A 15000-nucleotide genomic window follows, 5' to 3' on the forward strand; every position below is an offset into this window, starting at 1 on the left:
GCATAATGGTAAGAATGTTGGCCACATGACTGTTAAAACATGGGTTTGATTCTTGGACAAGACTGAGGTTGGTTCTTGAAGAAGGCACTTCACTTCAAATTGGTCCAGTACACACAGCTGAAAATAACAGCCAGATAAACTCTTACTGCATGTAAGCATCAGCAAAGAAGTGAAGGCTGAGATAGTGAACCTTGACAGTGAATCATGTTGGAAGAGAACTTGGGGCTCCCTGATTGATTCATCCTGAAGGAAGCATGAAGATCCAACAAATTATTATTGAATTTATGTATCCTTTGTGACAACAATGTAACCATTCAAAAGTAATATAAGAGATACTAAAATAATTTCATGGTGAATTCAACATTCACCTATAAAGATAGGAATGTTCATTGATATTACTATAGCAATGGACTTTGTCTTTAGATATGCTTTCTAACATCAATGAAATGTAAAGTAGAAATGAAATCTAATTTATTGTCCAACGGGCACAGTAAAATCAAACTGCGATGGTTTGTAGTTGGCGCTCATTGAAATCACAACAAAGTGATCAGTATCTTAGAACCTTAAACTCAGTCACTGCAAAGGCTTATAGCTAACACATTTTGAAATCATAACACCATAACCAGTACTTTAAGAACCACAGTCACAGCAATGACTTACAGCTAGCTGTTATTGAAACCATAACAATGTGATAACTATATTAGCATGCTGAATGCTCAGTCACACATTTTGGTGGGGTTTTATTGTTTTACATTATTCTTGTTTTCTTGGATGTCATTTCTTCTGCTAACCATTCAACGGTTTTGTTCTTTTGTTTAAATTGTCAAATACAAGCAAGCAGGATTGCATGCTGTGTTCAGGGGTCTACATAATGTCCAACCTAATAGTCATGGTGAAGGTCTGTGGTCTAACGGTCGGAGTGTTCAGCTCATGACCATAAAGCAATGGTAATCAATTGCTGAACTGAGTAGCATGTTGTGTCCTTGAGCAAGGCACTTAATTCCCCATTACTCCATTCTATTCACTTTTAAATGAATACCTATTTCTTTACTAGCCACAAGGGACTAAACACAGAGAGGACAAACAAGGACATACAAACGGATTAAGTTGATTATATCGACCCCAGTGTGTAACTGGTACTTATTTAATCGACCCCGAAAGGATGAATGGCAAAGTCAACCTTGGTGGAATTTGAACTCAGAACATAGCAGCAGATGAAATACTTCTAAGCATTTCGCCCGGCATGCTAACGATTCTGCCAGCTCGCAACCTACCAGTAAGATACTTGTGCCCTCCAGCTATCGCATACTGAATGTGCCATTTGAGCAAGGATGGTGGGGTTGTGAGAGGTGTATGTCTACTTGTGACTACATAGACACCTGAATCAATTTATGACAGCATAGTACATGTAACCAAGGGTTACTCATCAATGAATGACATTTCATGCTCATCATGGTCAACAAGTTCACAACCTAAACACTTGTCATGCTGTCTCATCATTGAATTAATAAATTGATTGATTGATAAATGAATTAATTAATTACTGGTGTAATATATCTATAACTGCTAAAACTATTTTCTTGAACAGTAGCACTACTATTGCGGTATTAGAAAAGTTACAGTTCTTTTATTCTAATATTATTCTCATGAGTAAATTTGGAATCTAAATTGTTATTGTGAATTCATAGCGATAATAAAGAGAAAAACAAAAAAAAGCTATAATTTAGGAGATGCCAAAACACAGCTTTGAATGTTGTCTATGTAGGTTAGAATCTATTACTTTTGATCAATATGAATATAAAATTTACATATAAGTTGAAAAAAAAAATTTTTATTGCATTTGATATATCAGAATAAAGATAGCCATCTTGAGAATATATATAAAAAAATATTTTGAATACAAAGAGTTCTTTTTTCTTTTTCATAACTCAAAGATGTCAAACTGAGATAATAGGTCTGAGATATTACAAATATTTTCTGGGCCATAACTAAGATTTCTACTTTTTGGTCAATATTTTAATCTTTTCTTCTCTCTTCCATTTTTTTTTTCACAACTAATATCCCCACGTTCACTGCATTCCTCACCCCACCCATTGCATTAAAATTCTTTTATTTGTCTTCAAAATATTTCATAGCTTCCCATCTAAATAAAATCAAATCATCAAAGGCTGAAAATATATATATAAGTTGGGACAATGCTATTACGAAAAACATTTTAGAGAACCATTGTAAAACTAACTATTTACATTTTACTTATGTTGTTTTTTACTGTGTATGTATATACATGCATACATGTGTGTGTGTGTGTATAGAAAGATAGAGAGAAAGAGATGCATAGATAGATAGATTTATGTGTAAATATGTGTCCGCATGTATGTGCATCTCTTTCTCTTTCTCTCTCTCTCTCTCTCTCTCTCTCTCTCTTATATATAATATATATATATATATATAGATATATATATATACATATATATATGTATATATGTGTGTATGTATGTATGTATAATTTATATGTGTATTTTATACATCATCTATCTATCTATCTATCTATCTACATATATATATATATATATATATATATATATAATACATATATATAATATACATATTATATATATATATGTATGTATATTCTTTATGAAATGAATATTTTGATATTGGTTTGTTGTTCTTCCATCGTCTACACATATAAGTGCTTTTATTGTATTAGTTTGTGTGTGTTTGTGTTTGTGTGTGTGTATGTGTGTGTGTGTGTTTGTGTGGCTATGAGCATATGCACGGAGGTATGCATACATGTGTGCATGACTTTGTAAAATATGTTTGCATTTTAGATTTCAAACATTTCCACACAATTGACAATTTATGACAAGGGATATGAATGCAGGAAGTGCTGAATGCAACAAAGATCAAGAAAGAAATACCTTCCAAAACAGAAATAGGAAAACAAGCAAAAAACAAAACAAAACAAAAAAAATGATAAAAGAACAAAGAAAAATAATCTGAAAAAAAAGTTCAAAGATATATTTTTATTGTAACTTTTGTTAAATTTACATACCCTTCATGACAACAATGTAAACTTTCAAGGGAAATATAACAAGATACTAAAATAATTTCATGGTGAATTCAACAGATATTTTCTGCCAATATTTCTCTTGAATGATTCAACATTGTGCTATATAGCCAAGTCACTATGTAAGGTTTGATTAAAAGTCAGGGAAAATATTCATCTTGAAACTGAAAGGCTTCAACTTACTCTTGTGTTATCAACAACTCCGATATAATATTTTCCAATATTTCTGTGTCAGTTGATATCAAACATGGGTTGGAAATTCAACAATTTTATGGTTTCTCCTTTAGAATACGATTGACTATTCAGGTACAAAAACAAATGCGTACAGTGGTTAATTGGAAAATTTTGTGGCACCGCATTGTGGTTGGAATAAAATATTATTGAAATTTCTCTTATCATTTCCACCATTTCCAGACAATTGTAATTATCATAACCCATAATGTGAGATCTACTGTGGTTTGACATTAATATGTGACGTTGAGTTCCTGATTTGTAATTAAGAATTTACATTCAGAAGCTACAATCTCATGATATGAAACTGGAAAACATATAAGGTATTGGTTATAACTTTCTTACTAATCACAGAACTACTAAAGTCGATCAAGTTATTACCTTAAAATGAAAATAAAAACTCTGAACAGGATTTTCAAAACCAGAACAAACACTAACTTATGTTCATATGATTCATATACAATTAATATATATATATATACACACTATATATATATACTATGAATATATTATATAAATATAAATATATATATATATATTATATATTATATATATATATATATGTATATATATATGTATATATATATATATGTATATATATTTATATATATATATGCGTGTGTGTATATGTGTGTGTGTGTGCATGTACATATACAGAGGGAGAAAGAGAGATAAAAATATATCTATACATATATATGTGTGTATATGTGTGTGTGTGTGTATAACATATATATATGTATGTATGTATGTATGTATGTATGTATGTATGTATGTATGTATGTAGGTAGGTATATGTATGTGTGTGTGTGTGTATATATGTGAAGGTGCATAGCTTAGGGGTTAGAGCATTTGGTTCACAATCATAGGGTCATGTGTTCAATTCCTGGCGATGAGTTGAGTCCTTGAGCAAGGCATTTTATTTCACATTTCTCCAGTCCACTCAGCTGGCAGAAATGAGTGGTACCTGTATTTCAAGCGGCCAGCCTTGTCACACTCTGTGTCACACTAAATCTCCCTGAGAACTATGTTCAGGGTACACATGTCTGTAGAGTGCTCAGCCACTTGTACATTAATTTCACGAGGAAGCTGTTCCGTTGATCATATCATTGTATCAGCTGGGACCCTCACCATCATTCCTGATTCAACATTGGGTATTAAACCTCTGTGCACTACCTGACTGATTATATGGGTGGACAGGGCATATCTTGCTTTGAGTATTTTCAGCATCTCAATAACTACATTTGAGGTCAAGGTACTTTACCAGATTTCATATCCATTACTGTATCTGTACTCTATTGGTGCCATCTTCAGCAAAACTAGTCTCTCTGGAGGAATTACTACAATAAGTTCCTCTCTTCCTCTCTTTTACATTCTCCATATTTAGAAACCTCTTGTACAAATATTTCCATGTCTGTTTCTTCTTGGCATAAACGATGCAAGTCTGCTGCTCTTATTTCATACATTCCTAAAATGTCATGGTCACTAAGACAGTTCTTCAACCTTGAATACTCCATGCTCTCTCTCTCTCTCTCTTAACTTCAGTCTATATGTGTGTGTGTGTGCTCGTAGGTAGTCTTCTGATAACAGACTAGAACTCAACATGCCTGTTATTTACTGCCAATCTTATAATATTTTCTGTACCTCATTAACTATGTTGTAGTGTATGGATTTATTGAGTAACAATAGCAAGTTTTGAGTATTGATTTCTATGTTAGAACTGACAATTACTCGATAAAGGCCAAAACAAAGAGCAAAAAAAAAAACAACTAAATAAGTAAAAGAAGCAAAATTAATGTGAACTGGTTGACAATGAAAACACTATATATATATATATATATGCACATATATATATATATATATATACATGTATGTATATAAGAATACAGACACACGCACATATATATATAAGAGCAACAATAAAGACTGGCATATTTCTGTATAGATCCAGTCCCATCTGGTGCTTGCTTTTCTTTTTTTTTTTTGTTGTTTGTATCATGATCTATCCTGCATCTACATTTATACTCAATACATACATATTTGTGTGTATTGAATATGAATAAAAGTCTGAGCTACTGAATACATGCGTGCATACACACATACATATAGTATCATTATCATCATCACCATCACCACCATCATTATCATCATTATTGTTTAACGTCTGCCTTCCATTCTATTTTGAGAATATATATATATATATATATATATATATATATATATATATGTGTGTATGTGAGTGTGTATGTATGTGTGTGTATGTGTGTGTGTGTGTGTGTGTGTGTGTATGAGATATTCAAAGCAATAGAAGAGCATTGAAGAGTACTAACCATGGCGGTACATATTCTAAAATTGGAATGATACAGAGAAGATTAGCATGACCCCTGCGCAAGGAAGACATGCAAATTCGTGAAGCATTCAATATTTTCTAAAGGCAGCGAGCTGGCAGAAACGTTAGCAATCCGGGCGAAATGCTTAGTGGTATTTCATCTGTCTTTATGTTCTGAGTTCAAATTCCACCAAGGTTGCCTTTGCCTTCCATCCTTTCGGGGTCGATAAAATATGTACCATTTACGCACTGGGGTCGATATAATCGACTTAATCCATTTGTCTGTCCTTGTTTGTCCCCTCTGTGTGTAGCCACTTGTGGACAATAAAGAAATAAGAAGAGCATTGAATAATTCTGTCTGTTTGTCTATCTATCTATCTACTGAGCCATCTATCTATTTATTTGTGTGTGTATACATATACCCACATGCATATATATGTACATATATATACATGTTTGAGAATATATCCATCATAAATGTACAAATTCTATAAATGTACAAATTCTATAAATGTACAAATTCTATATTCTGCGTAAAAGAGAAAGAAGTTTATTTTTGGACATTGCTGAAATTAATAAATTTGCAAAACAAACCAAGAAACAAACAGAAAGCAGAGAAACCAGGAAGCTAAGTAAAAGACACATCAGGCATTCTTTGGGTTACCACACTAGATGCTTCCATACTCAGCCACAGGTCCCTGTTCTCTGCCATGCATGGGAGGGTTGCTGTGTTGTCTCCTGTCCAGTTCTTAATATTGTCAGACCAGGATTTTATCTGGCTGGCTTTCTTTCGCCTTCTCTCAACTGTGCCCTGAAGAATAAATATTGGACAGAGATTTTTGATGGGAAACATGACTGTTCCAGGCAAGCTTTCAGTTTTTTTTACCTGCCCATGGAATGGTTCCTGTCTGCTGGCATATTTCTTGACTTGCTGCCTGACAACATATCAAAAGGCAATTCCATTGCTTTTCCAATAAGGCTCAGAGTGTACAAGACACTGGTGACTTTGAACCTTCTGCATGGGTGTCAGAGCTAGTCTCTTACAGCTGACATGGAATAAAGGATCTTTTACTTCTTCTGAAGCACAAATAAGAAGTAGAAGACTAAGATTGCTAAAAATGTTCCTGTTTCTTGCTGAGTGGTGACCATCATCATCATCATCGTCATCATCATCATCATCATCATCATCATCGTCATCGTCATCATCGTCATCATCATCATCATCATCATCATCATCATCATTTAACGTCCATTGTCCATGTCGGCATGGGTTGGATGGTTTGACTGGGCTTTCATGCTGGAAGGCTGCACCAGACTCCAGTCTGATCTGGCATGGTTTTCTATGACTGGATGTCCTTCCTAACGCCAACCACTCTGAAAGTGTAATGGGTGCTTTTACGTGCTACCGACATGAGTGCCAATTTGCGTGACACTAGTATCTGCCACAACTGTGATTTTGCCCAGTTTCATAGATCTTCTTCACAAGCATAACATATTGCTAAAGGTCTTAGTCATTTCCTCCATGAGGCCCAACACTCGAAAGGAACTCAGTCACTTTGCCTCAGTGAGGCCCAACACTCAAAAAGAACTCAGCCACTATGCCTCCATCAGGCCCAACACTTGAAAGGAACTCAGTCACTTTGCCTTCGTGAGGCCCAAAATTCGTAAGATGTTCTTTATGTGCCACCAGCACAGGTGCAATTGGCTTGACAAGTCCTCTCAAGCACAGCACATTGCCAAAATATGAACTTCTACAGAGTAAGGGGATAAAAACCTCTTCCCAATTACTTTTAACCCCAGACACATGAATATTCCCCTTAGTTACCAGGCTGCATAAATAATAACTTTTAAAAGTATATTAAAATATAATAACCATGCTTGAGATGGCAACAGCACGGTTGGCTTTGCAATGATATCTTCAAAAAAATTTAACAAAATATTTGAAAAGCAAGCAAAAATGTAAAGGAATATTTATGTGAGTATATGCGTGAGTGTGTGTGCGTGTGTAATATGTTTTGTATACCTGGGTAGATTATTCAATTGTACAGAAGAGGAAGATTCATTTTGATTTTATTTCTTCGTTTTTATTTTTTTTTAAACCAATTTATTTTGACCTCTTCTATTCTAAAATGGTAAACAAACTGATCAGACATGTTAGAGTTAAATGCTATTGAGCATGCTTTCTCTACCATGGAAATTCACCATTTTCTCTCTGTTCCCCCCTTCCCCCCTCTCTCTGTGTCTCTGTCTCTCTCTCTCCCCAGTTTACAATATCCCCTATATCCTGTTCACTCTAATATTGTATTTCTATGACAAACCTAATAGCCGTTACACTTTTAATCACTGAAGAACCACGATGTAATTTACAGTAAAGTATATATACTCAGGTATGCACGCACTTGAAAATGTGTATACATACATATATGTGTATGTATATATATATAATATATATATATATATATATATATATATATATATATATATATATATATATATGTATACATATATATACATACATATATGTGTATGTATATATATATATATACATATATACACACACACACACACACATACACACACATACTCACATATATATATCATTACCATCATCTTCATCATCATCATCATTTAATGCCCATTCTTCATGCTGGTATGGGTTGGACACTTTCACGAGCTGGCAAGTCAGAAGACTAGACCAAGCATACACACACACACACACACACACACACCACACACACACACACACACACACACACACATATATATGCATACATCACATGCATATTTATTCCCGTTCACTTATCTATGATTATACATACATATACATGCATGCATATATATTTAATTTTTATAAGCACCTATACATACTCACACTCATATATATATATATATATACATATATATATATATATACACCCATGCTGATAGTCAAACCAACACACACACATATAGATATACAAATATTCATACTCACACACACACATCGAGTTACAACTATATATATGTATATATGTATCACTCTCTCTCCCTCCCTACATATCTATATAAATATATATATATATATATATATATACATTTGAATAATTTGATCAAGTATGTTAATATGTGCGTCTGTGTATATATGTATGAAGAAGGAAAAATTCAGAAAGTGCTAGAATGCCTCTCAGTAAAAGCAATTCAGTTTATGTCATCCCCATTCATATAATGTAAATTGAGTTTGAACTTTGATCTTCTGATTCCCTCTCTCTGTTTTCTTACTCCCCCTATCTCCTTTGCAGCCTACAGCTTTGCACTGATTCTTACACAAAGCTTGTATGAATCCAATCCTGGTCTTCATTTATCTCTCTCTCTCTCTCGCTCTGTCTCTCTCATCATATGACCTTTGTATTGCTGCATTCAATCTTTACGCATGCATTTTTAAACCTGATAACCAATGTGCAATGAATTTTTCTCGGTAATTTTCTTCTTGTTTGTTTTAATATTGCATTATAGGAAAGAAACATGGAGGACAGTTGATGTTGACGATGTAATGACAAGGATGACGATGATGATGATGGTTATGCTAAATAAAGTGAAAGTTGAGCCAATCATGGCTTGATTTTTACCTCTTGAATGTAAATCCTGCGAGGCAGATGTATATTAATAGCTTGCATCTCGCAAGATATGTTTACTTAATTCACATAAATCTTAAGGGGAGAATGAAAAAAAAAAAATATAGGTTTAAGTGGATAGGTATTGGACAATAACAACAACAATGATAATGATGTTGACATGAACTGGTTAAAAAAAAAAAACAGAAACAGAAGCAGAAATCTTGACAATAATAACACAAGAACAGAAAAATTTGAACAAACCATGTTACAGTTAAAATAGATAGAAGCAACAAGTAAAACAGATGATACTGTCAGCTATGTGTTGACACTTGTAAGATGACATGAAAAGAATATAAAAGATGTAAGATGCTTTAAGGTAAGTAGGCAGTTTAGATTCAAAGTAGGAAAAAATGGAAAATAAAAAATGGTACCAACACCAGCCATAAATTGTTATTGGAGAGGATTAACATCAAGTGGGATTTATCTGTGCAAACACACCATGTAAAAGAGACTAGAGAGTAGATAGAAATGTATGTAAAATCAGATTAGGAAGGAATGTTATAAATGCATTAGATTAATTCTTAAACACAACTAAATGCCAAAATTAAGATGCTGGTTGCTAATATTGATATGATATTCTCACTGGTAAGTGAATTAGTAAAACTTAGGATGAAAATAAGGAGAATAATGTATACATCTTTAACAGATCACTTGCAGGGGAAAAAAGCTATACAGAAAGATATACTTGCTATTAATACAAAGAGTTAGGAGTCTTCTTATTATTACCAAAAAATTTTTATAGAGCATCTTCAGTAAGACTATAAAAATATCTAGAACAGAACAAGCGTAAACTAATACAATTAGCTACAGAACATGAGCAAAAATGAGAAAAATCTTTTTACATTCTCAGAGAAGCCAACAAATGTAAAACAGAGGGTTGAAGTAACAAGTGAAAGCTGTGATAATGCAGGAGATGTGACTAGAGAAGCCTTACAAAAACTAAAAACTAAATTGAAAATTGAATTTCAAAACCTCATGCTAAGATGTTGGTAAGAAATTATCTTAAATGGTCAATTTTTAACAAGACTGAGCAAAGTAGAAATGAATAAAAAAAGAAGAAAAAAAACAAAAAAAACTCAAGACTATGGCTGAAATAGTAGGACAGAAAGGTTTTTGATTGAGACTAAATGCAAAAGAATTCTGACCTGAAACTACCGAATCCATATAAAAAAGCTGAATACAAAAATAATAGCACACATGTTGGTATGTCTCTTTCACACTTCCTCTTTCAAACTCTCAATTGTTCCGTTGTGTCAAACGGATGCAAAAGTTAAGCAGGGGCCTATCCACCATATTCACCAAACATTGCCCCATCTGATTATCATTTACATTACAGTCTTCTAAATCTTTTGAACAGAAAAAATATGAATTCTGTAGACAAGGTCAGAATAGTACTGGAGGAGTATTTTTCATCATGGATGGGTGAATTTAGGATGAGGAGTCTTGCAAGTCTACCAGATAGATGGAAGAGCATAGAAAATGAAGGAGAGTATATTCTAGATTAAAAAAGAACTTTATTTTAATTTTGAAAAATATAAGAAGTATAAAAAAAACTGCGTTATTTATGGGATGACCCAATACATACATACATACTTAGATACATACATACATGTGTGCATAAATATATACATACAAGCATACATACATACATACATACATACATACATACACACACACACATACTCATATATAAATTCACACACACACTTACACACATGAGAGAAAGGAGGAATGGGAAGATTCAGTGTTGTAACACCATGTTTGAAATAAGCAGTTTTGAAAGAATTCATGAACTCAACAGGTAAGATAATGGAGTAACTTATGGTAGACACTAAACAATGGTAGTAGCAGAGAGTTACTAGTGTTCACTAAGATAAAATACTAAACATCTTCTACTTATTGCAAGGAAAATTTACCAACATTGAACCAGTTACCTATATACGGTATCTAAAACTTGAAGAAATACTATCAGTATTTTTGAAGTTTCGTTGGATCAGCTAATTTTTAATTAATTAAATTAATTATACTACAGTGCAGTAGTTATCTAAAGTTAACTAAGATTGTTGCTAAATGACTATCGCTAAATTTTTGGAATATGGTAATCATTAGTGGATCAGATCAAGTTTACTAATTTGGTTGAATTACTTTAATTAAAAAAAGTTGTAATTAGATTTTGGACTGCTTTGTAAAATTATATTACTATTTTGTTATTTATTTTGTACAGTTTGTGTGTGTTTCTGACGCTGTTCTGCATTATGAGTTGTAATATGGTGAAGTAAGAAGCACAGTCTATGAACAGACTTAGTAAATTGACAGATCAAATGTCATGTAGTACTTAGCTATACGAGAGGGTTAGTGGGCAGATTCAGTGGCACATGAAGACAAAATGTGAGCGGCATTTCTTCCATATCTTAACTTACTCAGTTCAAATCCTACCAAGATCAACTTTGGCTTTTACCCTTTTGGTATTGACATAATAAAGTAGAAATCAAGTACATGGAGTGATTTGATCAGCTTGTGGTCCTCCCTACAAAAATTGCTGCCCTTCAACTCTGCAACTGGTCGGTGTCCTGTTTAGTGGGGGGATGTTGGGATCTTGACCACTTAAATGCCATAAAAACAAGGTAAGCAGCTTTTTGAATTCAAATATTAAAAAATTAAAAAGTATTTAGCTATGTACTTTTATGTTTTAAGTTCAATCCGACTGAGACCTTTACTTTTGGTCTTTAGGGAGAGCAGTTTTAAATTGCAAAGGAAATGACCTGAAAGATTACCAGAAATCAACAAACTTAATAGAGGGATTTTGAGATTAAAAGCTCAGGACTACCCACTGCATGCTTTTATTTATAATAGTCTTATCTCTTAGAAGAGAAATTTATGCTTATGACACTATTATGGGGCCTCGGAAATCAGAGGAAGGTGCAGAGGGGGTAGCAACATCTCCTTAAACCAGACACCTGACTTCTGAATGCTTTTTTAAAAGAGTGAACTCAAATAAAGGCACCCAGCATTGGAGTTAAACTGAACAACAGATTAATCTACCCATCTCTGCCCCCCCCCCATGTAGTTCATGGTAGGATTTGAACACAGAATGCAAAGAGCCAGAAAAAATACCACAAAGCTCTAATGTTTCTACTATTTTTTATCTTTTACTTGTTTGAAGCATTAGGTTGTGGCCATACTGGAGCACCTTCTTGAAGAAATTTTGGTGGAATGGATTGTCTTCAGTGCTTTTTTTTTAAGCCTGGTACTTATTTTATCAGTCTGTTTTGTTGAACTGCTAAGTTACAGGAATGTATGCACTGCAACACTAGTTGTCAAATGGTGATGGAAGACAAACCAGACACAAACACACACACACACACATATATGTATGACAGGCTTCTCTCAGTTTCCATCTATCAAATCCACTCACAGAGCTTTGGTCAACCCAAGGCTATATTAGTGACCACTTTCCCAAGGGGTCATGCAGTAGGACTGAACCAAGAACTACATATTTGGGAAGTAAACTTCTTGTAGAAGAAATTAATAGATTAAAAAGCAAACAAAACATTTTTTAGCTTTTTTTGTTTTATTTTTAATACCATTATATTAGTGAACACTTCTTTTGTAAAGAACTGGTTTTGGAAACATCATTCTCCATTGTCTTACTGCACAATAGGCTTCATGGTATTGGCATTAAAATGGAGAGACGGCTTGGGGGATATTTAAATCCCGCAAGTAAATATTTTCTAATATTTCCTAATTAATTTGTTAAAATGTCTCAGAAAACAAAGAAAAAAGATACAAACTCATACAAACATTTATAGATATTTCTAGAAGTGAAATGCTATTTACACCCGTGTCTACATAGCACACTCACATTTTCACTCTCTCTCTCTCTCTCTCTCTCTCTCTTTCTCTCTCTCTCTCTTTCTCTCTCTCTCTCTCTTTCTCTCTCTCTCTCTCTTTCTCTCCCTCTCTCACACACACACACACACATTCTAGCCTCGTTCCTCACACACACATACATGTGCACATATTCCTGTTCTCTCCCAGACACTTCATGCTTACAGATTTATGTTAACAAAGATGTAAAGAATTTAAAATAAATTGTTAGAAAATTCTTTCTACTTAGAACAGAAAAATTGAGGCTCTTAAAAATAGAAAGAATACGCAAATAAAAAAAACATATTCCGAAAAAGAATAAAAAATATAACAAAACAGGACAAAAGGAACAAATATAAACAAAGACACAAATAAAAAACAGTCTGAAGTAAATTATGAGAGCTTTGAGCACACTCTTGGGAATCGTCGGAACAGTTCAGTGACAATAGGTGCCTCCAAGAATGACGAGAGGAAAAAAAAAAAAGTTAATTTGAATATATATATAAAATGAGAAAACAACATAATAAAGGCTTTCATTAAAAGAACTCTCTCCAGAGTGTTTTGCCTGAAGCTAACATACATACTTAGGAGAAAATATCTATCCCTTTAATTAGAATAATGCTTGTAAAGAAACTAAATTGCATTCTGCTGCGAAGTTGTCCTGGTTTCAAAATCAGATGCTTGCTCTACTTTGGGTAAACACTGTTCGGATTTTTTCTTTTTTTAAAATTAATTATTACTCCTTCCTCTCTACCTCTTGTTCTCTTTCTTTCTCACTCCCACACAAAGACACACAGGCACACAGTTGCACATATGTAGACACTTTATCTCAAATAGACAATCACGATCACTGCTGCAATTGAAAAGATGACTATCGAAACCTGGGATCAATGGAAATAAAATAAAATAAAAATAGGAAGTGTAACAGAAAATTATCTAATTTTCATTCTCTTTTCTGTGTTAGTGATAGTGAAATCAAAATAAGCAAATGACAGAATCAGGCAATTAATTAATGATATTACTGAAAAGAACTTGCAGAAAATGTGTGGAAACTCATGATTGAAGAAGAAAAGGTATGTAAACTATTTAAAGAGGAAAAAGAAAATTAAAAGAACAAAAATTCAGGGGATTTCACACATGGTATAAATGTGCATGTGTCTCAGAACATGAACATGCACACAGGGAAAAGAAGGGGAGAACGAGAGGGGGTGGGGGTTGAAATAAAAAGGAAGGTGGGGAACTCATTAGAGATATAATCAGTCAGTGTTGCTATAAGGTAGCTGCTGCTAGCACACATAGGAAGCATTTAAATATGTTTACAGGAATAGATGTATCACTTGTTGCAGGTGATAAATGTTAAAGGAAACAAAATGTCTTGGGAGACTTTGGCTATGTTTTAATACAGGAAGAGACTAAGGCATATTAACCCTTTTGTTATTGTATTTTATTTTGAGATGCTCTGCGTTTCTTTCAATTACTTTAAATATTACAAAGAATTTAGTAAAATAACTTAGTTATTATTCAGTGAGTGTTAGGAACATAAACTGTGACTAAGGTTTGGTGGAAGATTTTAATTCAAAACTTATGAAAACAAGACATTTGTATTAAAGAGCCAGAGCTGGTTTCAGCTAGGTTGGTAATGAAAGGGTTAAATATAACAAAGAATTTAGTAAAATAACTTAGTTATTATTCAGTGAGTGTTAGGAACGTAAATTGAAACTAAGGTTTGGTGGAAGATTTTAATTCAAAACTTATGAAAACAAGACATTTATACTCAGAGCCAGAGCTGGTTTCAGCTGGGTTGGTAACGAAAGGGTTAATGCAGTAATATAGTGAAGCCAACCTTTAATAGG

General features: G+C 33.4%; 1 protein-coding gene and 1 non-coding gene across 3 annotated transcripts in view; one reads left to right on the forward strand and one right to left on the reverse strand.

The window, feature by feature from the left end:
- The window catches only part of LOC115218045 (Down syndrome cell adhesion molecule), a 665166-nt gene that overhangs the window by 498209 nt on the left and 151957 nt on the right, over positions 1-15000 (reverse strand). The gene's annotated exons all lie outside the window — the stretch shown is intronic.
- Positions 5621-5727, forward strand: LOC115218167. The gene has a single exon (XR_003882223.1). It is a non-coding gene; the product is annotated as a U6 spliceosomal RNA (small nuclear RNA).

This window comes from Octopus sinensis, linkage group LG12, assembly GCF_006345805.1.
Source record: "Octopus sinensis linkage group LG12, ASM634580v1, whole genome shotgun sequence".
NCBI classification, from domain to species: domain Eukaryota; kingdom Metazoa; phylum Mollusca; class Cephalopoda; order Octopoda; family Octopodidae; genus Octopus; species Octopus sinensis.